This window comes from Mizuhopecten yessoensis, unplaced genomic scaffold, assembly GCF_002113885.1.
Source record: "Mizuhopecten yessoensis strain PY_sf001 unplaced genomic scaffold, ASM211388v2 scaffold997, whole genome shotgun sequence".
NCBI classification, from domain to species: Eukaryota; Metazoa; Mollusca; class Bivalvia; order Pectinida; family Pectinidae; genus Mizuhopecten; species Mizuhopecten yessoensis.
In genome coordinates, this window is record NW_018403826.1 from 230,579 (window position 1) to 240,298 (window position 9,720).

The window sequence follows — 9,720 nt, forward strand, 5'->3', positions numbered from 1 at the left end:
TGTGGGGTACTGGTTATACACAGACTGTAGGGGTCACACAACCTTAAAATATATCTACTTCCTATAACTTATAATGTGGGGTACTGGTTATACACAGACTGTAGGGGTCACACAACCTTACAATAGATCTACTCCCTATAACTTATAATGTGAGTTACTGGTTATACACAGACTGTAGGGGTCACACAACCTTACAATATATCTACTCCCTATAACTTATAGTGTGGGGTACTGGTTATACACAGTCTGTTGGGGTCACACAACCCAATCTGATTAAAATCACATGTTACATGGCTTCGTTAACTTCGTACTACGCCTGAACATCTGAGTGTGCCGCGGTCAGGGTCACGTTCAGGTGCACGTGTCCTTTATATTTATAAATACTCATTAAATTTTGACCAATCAGAGACCCTCTTTGAAAAGGGCGCTCGGAGATGTAACAAATATGTCGGACATTGATGAGAATGATGCGAAAGTTCTGAAGTTATTTGAGATCGTCTGAAACCCGAACAGAATAAAAATCGAAGCTTTATTAGAGAAGAAAGATTGTATGGTGGTGTTGCCTACGTAATTATTAACCAATGGGTACGTTTTCCTTGGCGTCGTAGAAACGTCCGTTCCCGCCGCCATATTTGTTTTGGAAACTAATCTGTTCGATACCCCTCGCTGTTTATGTATCAACCATGATATTCCGATTCGCTGGCAAACTTTTGCCAGCGCGCCTCTGATTGGTTCATCTAAAGGTCACTTGAACGTGACCCTGACCGCGGCACATTCAGATGTTCAGGCGGAGCCATGTAACAGATGATTTTAATCAGATTGCACACAACCTTACAATAGATCTTACTCCCTATAATTTATAGTGTGGGGTACTGGTTATACACAGAGTGTAGGGGTCACACAACCTTACAATAGATCTACTCCCTATAACTTATAATGTGGGGTACTGGTTATACACAGACTGTAGGGGTCACACAACCTTACAATATATCTACTCCCACATACCTTCGACAGTCGCATGTAAGCAAGCAATCAATCTCCCTGTCTATGCGTACATGGTGTAGAATATTTAAGTAGTTTGTGTTCTGATCAAATTTGAAATCAGTCGCACATCAAAATTGGTCGGGATTTGTGAAAGATGACAATGTTATGTTTCTCGATGTTGTTTTATTAAAATAACATTTTGACTAGTTTTTTATCATCGATCATTTGTGAATAAATATATCAGTAATCATATATTATAACTGAGCAGACATAAAGATGCTTTGTAAATTATACAAATTTAATCCTAATGAGGGCTAACGGCCATTGAATAATGAGAACATAAATCACCTTACTACGTGAGAGTAAGACTTCCCTCCCAACCAAGGAGTAAACTGTAGAAAGTACGAATGCGGTCAACAGCACGAAACAAGGTTCAAACAGGGACACATACTTATACGATCGATATAGAACCAAACTCACAGTGACACAATTGTATACGATTGCTGTATAAACAATACACAGAGTCACAAACGTATATCTTATAATATGTACATAATTATAAAGTTTGTGTATAAAAAAAAGTTTAAATCTTCAGCCTTGAAAACCCTTTAGGAATTTTAAAAGTTTGTCCACTAGCCGATGGTGAGCTCTATATCAGCGGAATGATTTTAGCGACACCTGCATAAAATTTCCTATTAAGAACTTTCTAAAAAGTCAACATTATAATGTTTGTGAAAAGGAGTTAGTAAAATAAGTTTCTGTAGGAACTCCTGGTAGGAAAGAAAAACTTTTGAAAACACACACACACTCCCGCTGGTGCCCCCCGTCTCATGTTTTGTGTTTTCTTGTTTGGATTGCCTCTATTATTTGCCTCGTTTTTTGTTATTAACTTTCAAATATTCTGCATTGTCCCAGTCGACCATGTAATATTTATTTATTTTGGAGGGGGGGGGGGGGTTGTACATGTAATTTGTCATTACCGAATTCTTGTCCATGATGGCGGATATTTTTCATGTTCCTGGTTAAATTGGTGATGATCACTTTATCTACGTCCGTTTGATGTTCTATGAGACTTGTTCTTCACTTCCTCCCAGTCTTTTCTATATATGGTGGCTGACAACACTTTCACGGAATTTGGTATTCGACTCCTACTTTATCTTGATGTCAGTCTTGTCTTTGGGGCGCATGAGTAACTGTTTGAGTGCTGTCTCTGTTACATGTTTCCTGTCTTTTCTTTTATAAACCTTTTCACTTTGGTAATTTACCAGTCGGGATAGCCGAAACGGTTGAGTGCGTCTTTTATTTCCTGTTTTTCCCTGTGTCTATCGTGCTGCTCTGTGATGATGTTACTGCATCTGTCAAGGAGTTAACGTACGAAGCCAAGCTTTCGCTACACTGTGCACAGGTAAATAATACACACAGCTCACGCAGTCATATCAACGTTGCGACATGTTCAATACGTACTTTGTTTGGTTATAACGCTTTGATATTCCAGATTTCCAAACTGATTAATCTTACTGAAGATGGGCATGGTAAACAGTGACATATTAATCCCAATTCCCTTTCTTTTATTATTTTTTCCACTTCTGAAAATGCAATTACGTTAGGTTTATTATTCGAGATCGTCCTGTGTAATTATTGAACGATTATTTTGGTTTAAACATTTCATTAGTAAAACGTGCATGGACTCTATACATATCTTGTTTAGAAAGGATTACATTTGGGGTAATATGGTTTATACCGGAAATAACCTAGTACACTTTGCCTAAATCTGCAAAGCGTTTAATGGACAAAGGCACAAAGGGTAAATATACCGTATAATTCTAAAAAAATATCATCACGGGTATTCCTTATCATTAAAGACAGACAACACTGTTAAGGTCATTGTTTATGAATGTTTATTCAATTCTAATAAAAATAAGAAGTATTTTGCACAACAGATATCATTACATAGTATCTTTATCGCCGAGCAGCTTCGACCAATAAGATGCTAGAATCACCAATACCGCGCCAAACATAGCGGTATACGACGTCATCACTTTATGTGTTGTCTATTTTGTTAAGGTTATACGACATAACTTGAAATAAAGTGTAGGAATGAGGGAATAGCTTTAATTGAATTATAAACTTGGTAATATTCACAGAAGGCCGCGAACGACAAATCGGTACTCCCTCCACTTACTGCCTCATTTTGTGTCCTTCCCTTCCGGTAACACATTCCTTTCTCTTTGGTAGACGTCATGAACTACGATAATCTTTTGAATTATAATTCCCTTTGAACATTTTTTAAACCTCTCCATGATTCCTTGAGTCACAGAACTATTGTAACCGTTCTGATATTAATTTCCAGGATTCCTTGAGTTACAGAACTATTGTTACTGTTCTGATATTAATGTCCAGGATTCCTGGAGTCACAGAACTATTGTAACAGTTCTGATATTAATTTCCAGGATTCCTCGAGTCACAGAACTATTGTTACCGTTCTGATATTAATGTCCAGGGTTCCTGGAGTCACAGAACTATTGTTCCCGTTCTGATATTAATTTCCAGGATTCCTTGAGTTACAGAACTATTGTTACTGCTCTGATATTAATGTCCAGGATTCCTGGAGTCACAGAATTATTGTTACCGTTCTGATATTAATTTCCAGGATTCCTCGAGTTACAGAACTATTGTAACCGTTCTGATATTAATGTCCAGGATTCCTCGAGTCGCAGAACTATTGTAACCGTTCTGATATTAATGTCCAGGATTCCTGGAGTCACAGAATTATTGTTACCGTTCTGATATTAATTTCCAGGATTCCTGGAGTCACAGAACTATTGTAACCGTTCTGATATTAATGTTCAGGATTCCTGGAGTCACAGAACTATTGTAACCGTTCTGATATTAATTTCCAGGATTCCTGGAGTCACAGAACTATTGTAACCGTTCTGATATTAATTTCCAGGATTCCTTGAGTCACAGAACTATTGTAACCGTTCTGATATTAATGTCCAGGATTCCTTGAGTCACAGAACTATTGTAACCGTTCTGATATTAATTTCCAGGATTCCTTGAGTCACAGAACTATTGTAACCGTTCTGATATTAATGTCCAGGATTCCTTGAGTCACAGAACTATTGTTACCGTTCTGATATTAATTTCCAGGATTCCTGGAGTCACAGAACTATTGTAACAGTTCTGATATTAATTTCCAGGATTCCTCGAGTCACAGAACTATTGTTACCGTTCTGATATTAATGTCCAGGATTCCTCGAGTCACAGAACTATTGTTACCGTTCTGATATTAATTTCAAAGATTCCTCGAGTCACAGAACTATTGTAACCGTTCTGATATTAATGTCCAGGATTCCTCGAGTCACAGAACTATTGTAACCGTTCTGATATTAATTTCCAGGCATCCTCGAGTCACAGAACTATTGTAACCGTTCTGATATTAATGTCCAGGATTCCTGGAGTCACAGAACTATTGTAACCGTTTTGATATTAATGTCCATAATTCCTGGAGTCACAGAACTATTGTAACCGTTCTGATATTAATTTCCAGGATTCCTTGAGTTACAGAACTATTGTAACCGTTCTGATATTAATGTCCTGGATTCCTCGAGTCACAGAACTATTGTAACCGTTCTGATATTAATGTCCAGGATACTTCGCAGCTGTATTATAGAAGTATGTCTATCAATCATGTCACTGTTCCTTCTGTTTCCATTTCGCCAACATTATAACTATTCAGCCTTTCTTTTCTCTGGTTTGTCTCGATGAATACTTGTGTGATTCTATTCCATGACATTTTTATTTGGACTCTTGATTTTTCTCTGGTATGGTTGCCTCGGTTAATGTCGTTTAGCAGCTCATACAGCTCATAATCTTACCTTGAAGGTATTCGTTAGCTCCTCGACTTGAAGGTATCCGTTAGCTCCTCGACTTGAAGGTATTCGTTAGCTCCTCGACTTGAATAATCCGTTAGCTCCTCGACTTGAAGGTATTCGTTAGCTCCTCGACTTGAAGGTATCCGTTAGCTCCTCGACTTGAAGATACCCGTTAGCTCCTCGACTTGAAGGTATCCGTTAGCTCCTCGACTTGAAGGTATCCGTAAGCTCCTTGACTTGAAGGTATCCGTTAGCTCCTAGACTTGAAGGTATCCGTTATCTCCTCGACTTGAAGGTATCCGTTAGCTCCTTGACTTGAAGGTATCCGTTAGCTCCTCGACATGAAGGTATCCGTTAGCTCCTCGACTTGAAGGTATCCGTTATCTCCTCGACTTGAAGGTATCCGTTAGCTCCTCGACTTGAAGGTATTCGAAGGCTCCTCGATTTGAAGGTATCCGTTAGCTCCTCGACTTGAAGGTATCCGTTAGCTCCTTGACTTGAAGGTATCCGTTTGCTCCTTGACTTGAAGGTATCCGTTAGCTCCTCGACTTGAAGATACCCGTTAGCTCCTCGACTTGAAGGTATTCGTTAGCTCCTTGACTTGAAGGTATCCGTTAGCTCCTTGACTTGAAGGTATCCGTTAGCTCCTCGACTTGAAGGTATCCGTTATCTCCTCGACTTGAAGGCATCCGTTAGCTCCTCGACTTGAAGGTATCCGTTAGCTCCTCGACTTGAAGGTATCCGCCTTGACTTGAAGGTATCCTCGATTATTTCCCATTCATTTGACATTCCATATATACAATGAACAATTTCAACCGCCTCTCTGCAGTTTTAACAAAACCAATCATACGTCAAGATCATATAGAAATATCGGACTCTCTTTCACACTTCACGCAATGCTGAAGTTGACATTTTTGGCATTCGAGCAGCAACAAACAGTCGGCTTTCTTTTGAAATAACGAACATCCGTGTTAATTCTCAATTGTTTCCCTGCTGTTTGTTTGAGTAACAAACTACGTTACTTCTCGATGACGTTCTTCCTTCTGTGCCTTCTATACAAAGACTATCGCCATTTTGTTCTGGTAAACAGCAAGCATGATCCGCCTTTATCTTATTTCTTGTTATTTGGTGCGTGTGGCTCCCCCTAAAACGTTTTAGACTATTTGTATAAACGTACTTCACTGGTGGATGTTCCCTGGAAATCTTTCAAAATAATCCCAAAACGATTTGCTTTGCTTAAGCGGGTCAATCGCTCAGTAAGCTATGACACCAAAATTCTGCTGCGATATTACACCGAATAATACCAACCTGAAGATGCAGGACAAATTATTCCGAAGGCGGTTTCATTGGAGAAGAGGTATCTTGGGAAACAAAAAAAACACACACATACAGGCAAGAAACGAGATCCAAGTGTTTCAATGTTTGTCTCCCCAGTTTAACAAACTGTAAATACAACTCTGCACAGTGGACCCACACATCAGTCAAACCGAAAACCCAGGTCATTTGTATTCTAATTTATCATAGCAAAACAAGGAGCAGATACGTCAGCCAAATGTGTTGGTTGAGTATTAAAAAAAAATAGCAACTGTTTATATAGCAATGGACAACACTATGTAATCTACCTTTATCACATAATGAGGATGGTTTTAACATCAGTATAACTCCGTACAATGACATACACAAAGGGAAACAATCACTTACACGGTACATCCTCCATGAGGGAGATTCTGCATGCTCAAATTAAACCCTAAGGAAAATGTGTGTATACCCCCTTGAGACACAATACTTATTGAAATGGCATATTTTGAATTGTTCTTCAGATGAAATAATCATATCTTAGAATATATGATTAGTTTATCAATTTCACCGTTAGAAAATGCTAAATTTAAGGGGTCAAAATTGGGAGGCTCCCATCTAAATAGGGAGACTATGCATCTCTCCTCCGTATTATGTAGTAACAAAAGGACGTCAGCTACACGATCCAGTAAAACAAAATGTTCAATTCTTTTTTATTCAACATCAGATTGGTTTCTCTTTGTTTACGAAGAAAGACACAAAACAACGCGCATAATATGGCAACAAAGTAACTGTTCTATTCCATCTAGACCGGATTGTAGTTCAGTCCAGAAGATAAAGGAAGACTAGTACATAAACTATACAGTGGTTCATTATTAAATCACACATCTATGCGTAATTCTACGGGGAAATGCACAACATCCTCATAGACTTACTCTATTTAATTAAAGCCATCACTGCAGTATCTAACGACTACATAAGTATACTATAAATAACAATGCTTATGGATTAATACCTTCAAATAGTACCGAAACATCTAAGCACTACAATAAACAATATCGCCTACTCATATACCTTTTGTAGGTAGTTGAAAAGATTTTGTAAACACATATTTGTCATCAATATCGATGTCAAAAAAAATAATAAAACGTTGTATTATAAAAACGGGATTCTTCAATTAATCAAATTTTAACAGTTGAGAAAATAAAAAGATAATGCAAATCTATCATAAATACTAATTCTGCATTTGGCAGTGAGTATACAGAATTAAGTAAATAACTATAAAACAAAAACACAGTGACTTTAAACTATGACAAAAATACTCATGACAGCGTGTTCCTCGTTTGAGGCTTAGTCACTCTATTTTCGAGATAATAATACTGATGCGGCTCTCTAAATCATACCATCGTGACATGTATAACTACAGTAAGTGGAGATTTAAATATATAATTACATTGTATATAACACGAGTTTATATATTGGCTGCACTTTACTAGGTACGTAATCGTTAATCTTATAGAACAGACTCATTAAAATATGGGACACGTAATGATACAGCAAAAATGTAAGGTAAATTACAGCTCATTGTCAATTTTGTAGACAATCAAAGATAATGATATTAATATGTAAATGATCACACTATACATGAATATTCACAAAAGCTATAAAAATACACATTAAAATAATATGTAGATATATAATTGGTAAAAAGAATGTTTCTAATAATGATGATTACATATAAATGAACTCTATTATTTAAACCTAGCATTTTTAGAAGATAGTCATGGTGTGAGAATTAACATATCATTTCAAACCGATTGAATTCGTTTTAGTTACAATACAATATACAGTATTGAAGTTCTCATAACCCAAACATATAGCGTTACAGTGACTGCTTAGATTTTACTCTGTCATCTCAATCAGACGAATGACTATTATCCCTCGTTACTCTTCGAAAGTAGAACCAATATACGAGATTAGTCAAACGTAACTACAACTAGGTAAAACTAAGGTATCAGATCAGTCAAACGTAACTATACCTAGGTACAACCAAGATACTAGGTCAGTCACACGTAACTACACCTAGGTAAAACAAAGGTATCAGATCAGTCAAACGTAACTATACCTAGGTAAAACTAAGGTATCAGATCACTCAAACGTAACTACACCTAGGTAAAACTAAGGTATCAGATCAGTCAAACGTAGCTACACCTAGATAGAACCAAGGTACCAGATCAGTCAAACGTAAATACACCTAGATAGAACCAAGGTACCAGATCAGTCAAACGTACCAAAACCTAGATAGAACCAAGGTACCAGATCAGTGAAACGTAACTATACCTAGGTAAAACTAAGGTACCAGATCAGTCAAACGTAACTATACCTAGATAGAACCAAGGTACCAGATCAGTCAAACGTAAATACACCTAGATAGAACCAAGGTACCAGATCAGTGAAACGTACCAAAACCTAGATAGAACCAAGGTACCAGATCAGTGAAACGAAACAAAACCTAGATAGAACCAAGGTACCAGATCAACCCCTAAATACCGTAATATACCCCTTAATACCCCTCAATATCTAACATCTAACACACGTTTAAACCCCATTGGATTCTCTAAAACATCCTTGTATATACGTATACCCCTTGATACACCTCAATATCTAACATCTAACACACGTTTAAACCCCATTGGAGTCTCTAAAACATCATTGTATATACCAATCTACAGAAAACATTGCAGAAAGCATCTACAAAATCAATTGTTACATGTTTTTCATGTCTTTTTAAGACAGGCAATTTATTTGGGGTCCATTTGCAAGAACGTCTGAGAGATGATGATTGTCATACACCAGGTCAGGTAGGAACCAAATCAGCTATCACAGATCACATATTTCAGAATTACAACATGATCAAATGGAAAAACTCTTAAGTGATAGAGAGAGAAGGGAAATGTGACACGGTGTCATATATTAATTAAACATTTTCCTACTTTGACAATATGACAATGAAATCTTGAAACAAAAGGGTTTAGTACCTTATGGTTGTATCACATGAAATTCGATACTTTACTTTACAAATAACTGTCAGACGTTTAGTACCTGAAGAGATATCTTACCTTCCACAAATGTGTATTTCTGTCAACAATGTATCCACACCTAGGTAATGTGTGTCCTTTTAAGCTTAATAATTTTTCATGAATTTTAGCAGCTATAACAACAAAATGTGAGAAAAGTCAAGATAATGATGCTTTCATGAATATCTTTAAGAAAAAATATCTATTTCGTGAATTTAATTATGTATGTGAAAATATGTACACCTGTAAGCTAATTAAATGATGAATCACCTGAAATGAGATTAATTTTAAAAACATCAAAAAGATTTAATTCAAAAGTATAAAGAATGAGCATTTGAATAATATCTACATCTCAGCTTATTAATACTGTCAGTGTGATTACGATGTTTAAATGACATATATGATAAAATTACGCTAAAATTTATGAAAAAAATATTGACAAGTTTTTATCATCAAAACTTGTCTCTTAATAGAGGACTCTAAATCTA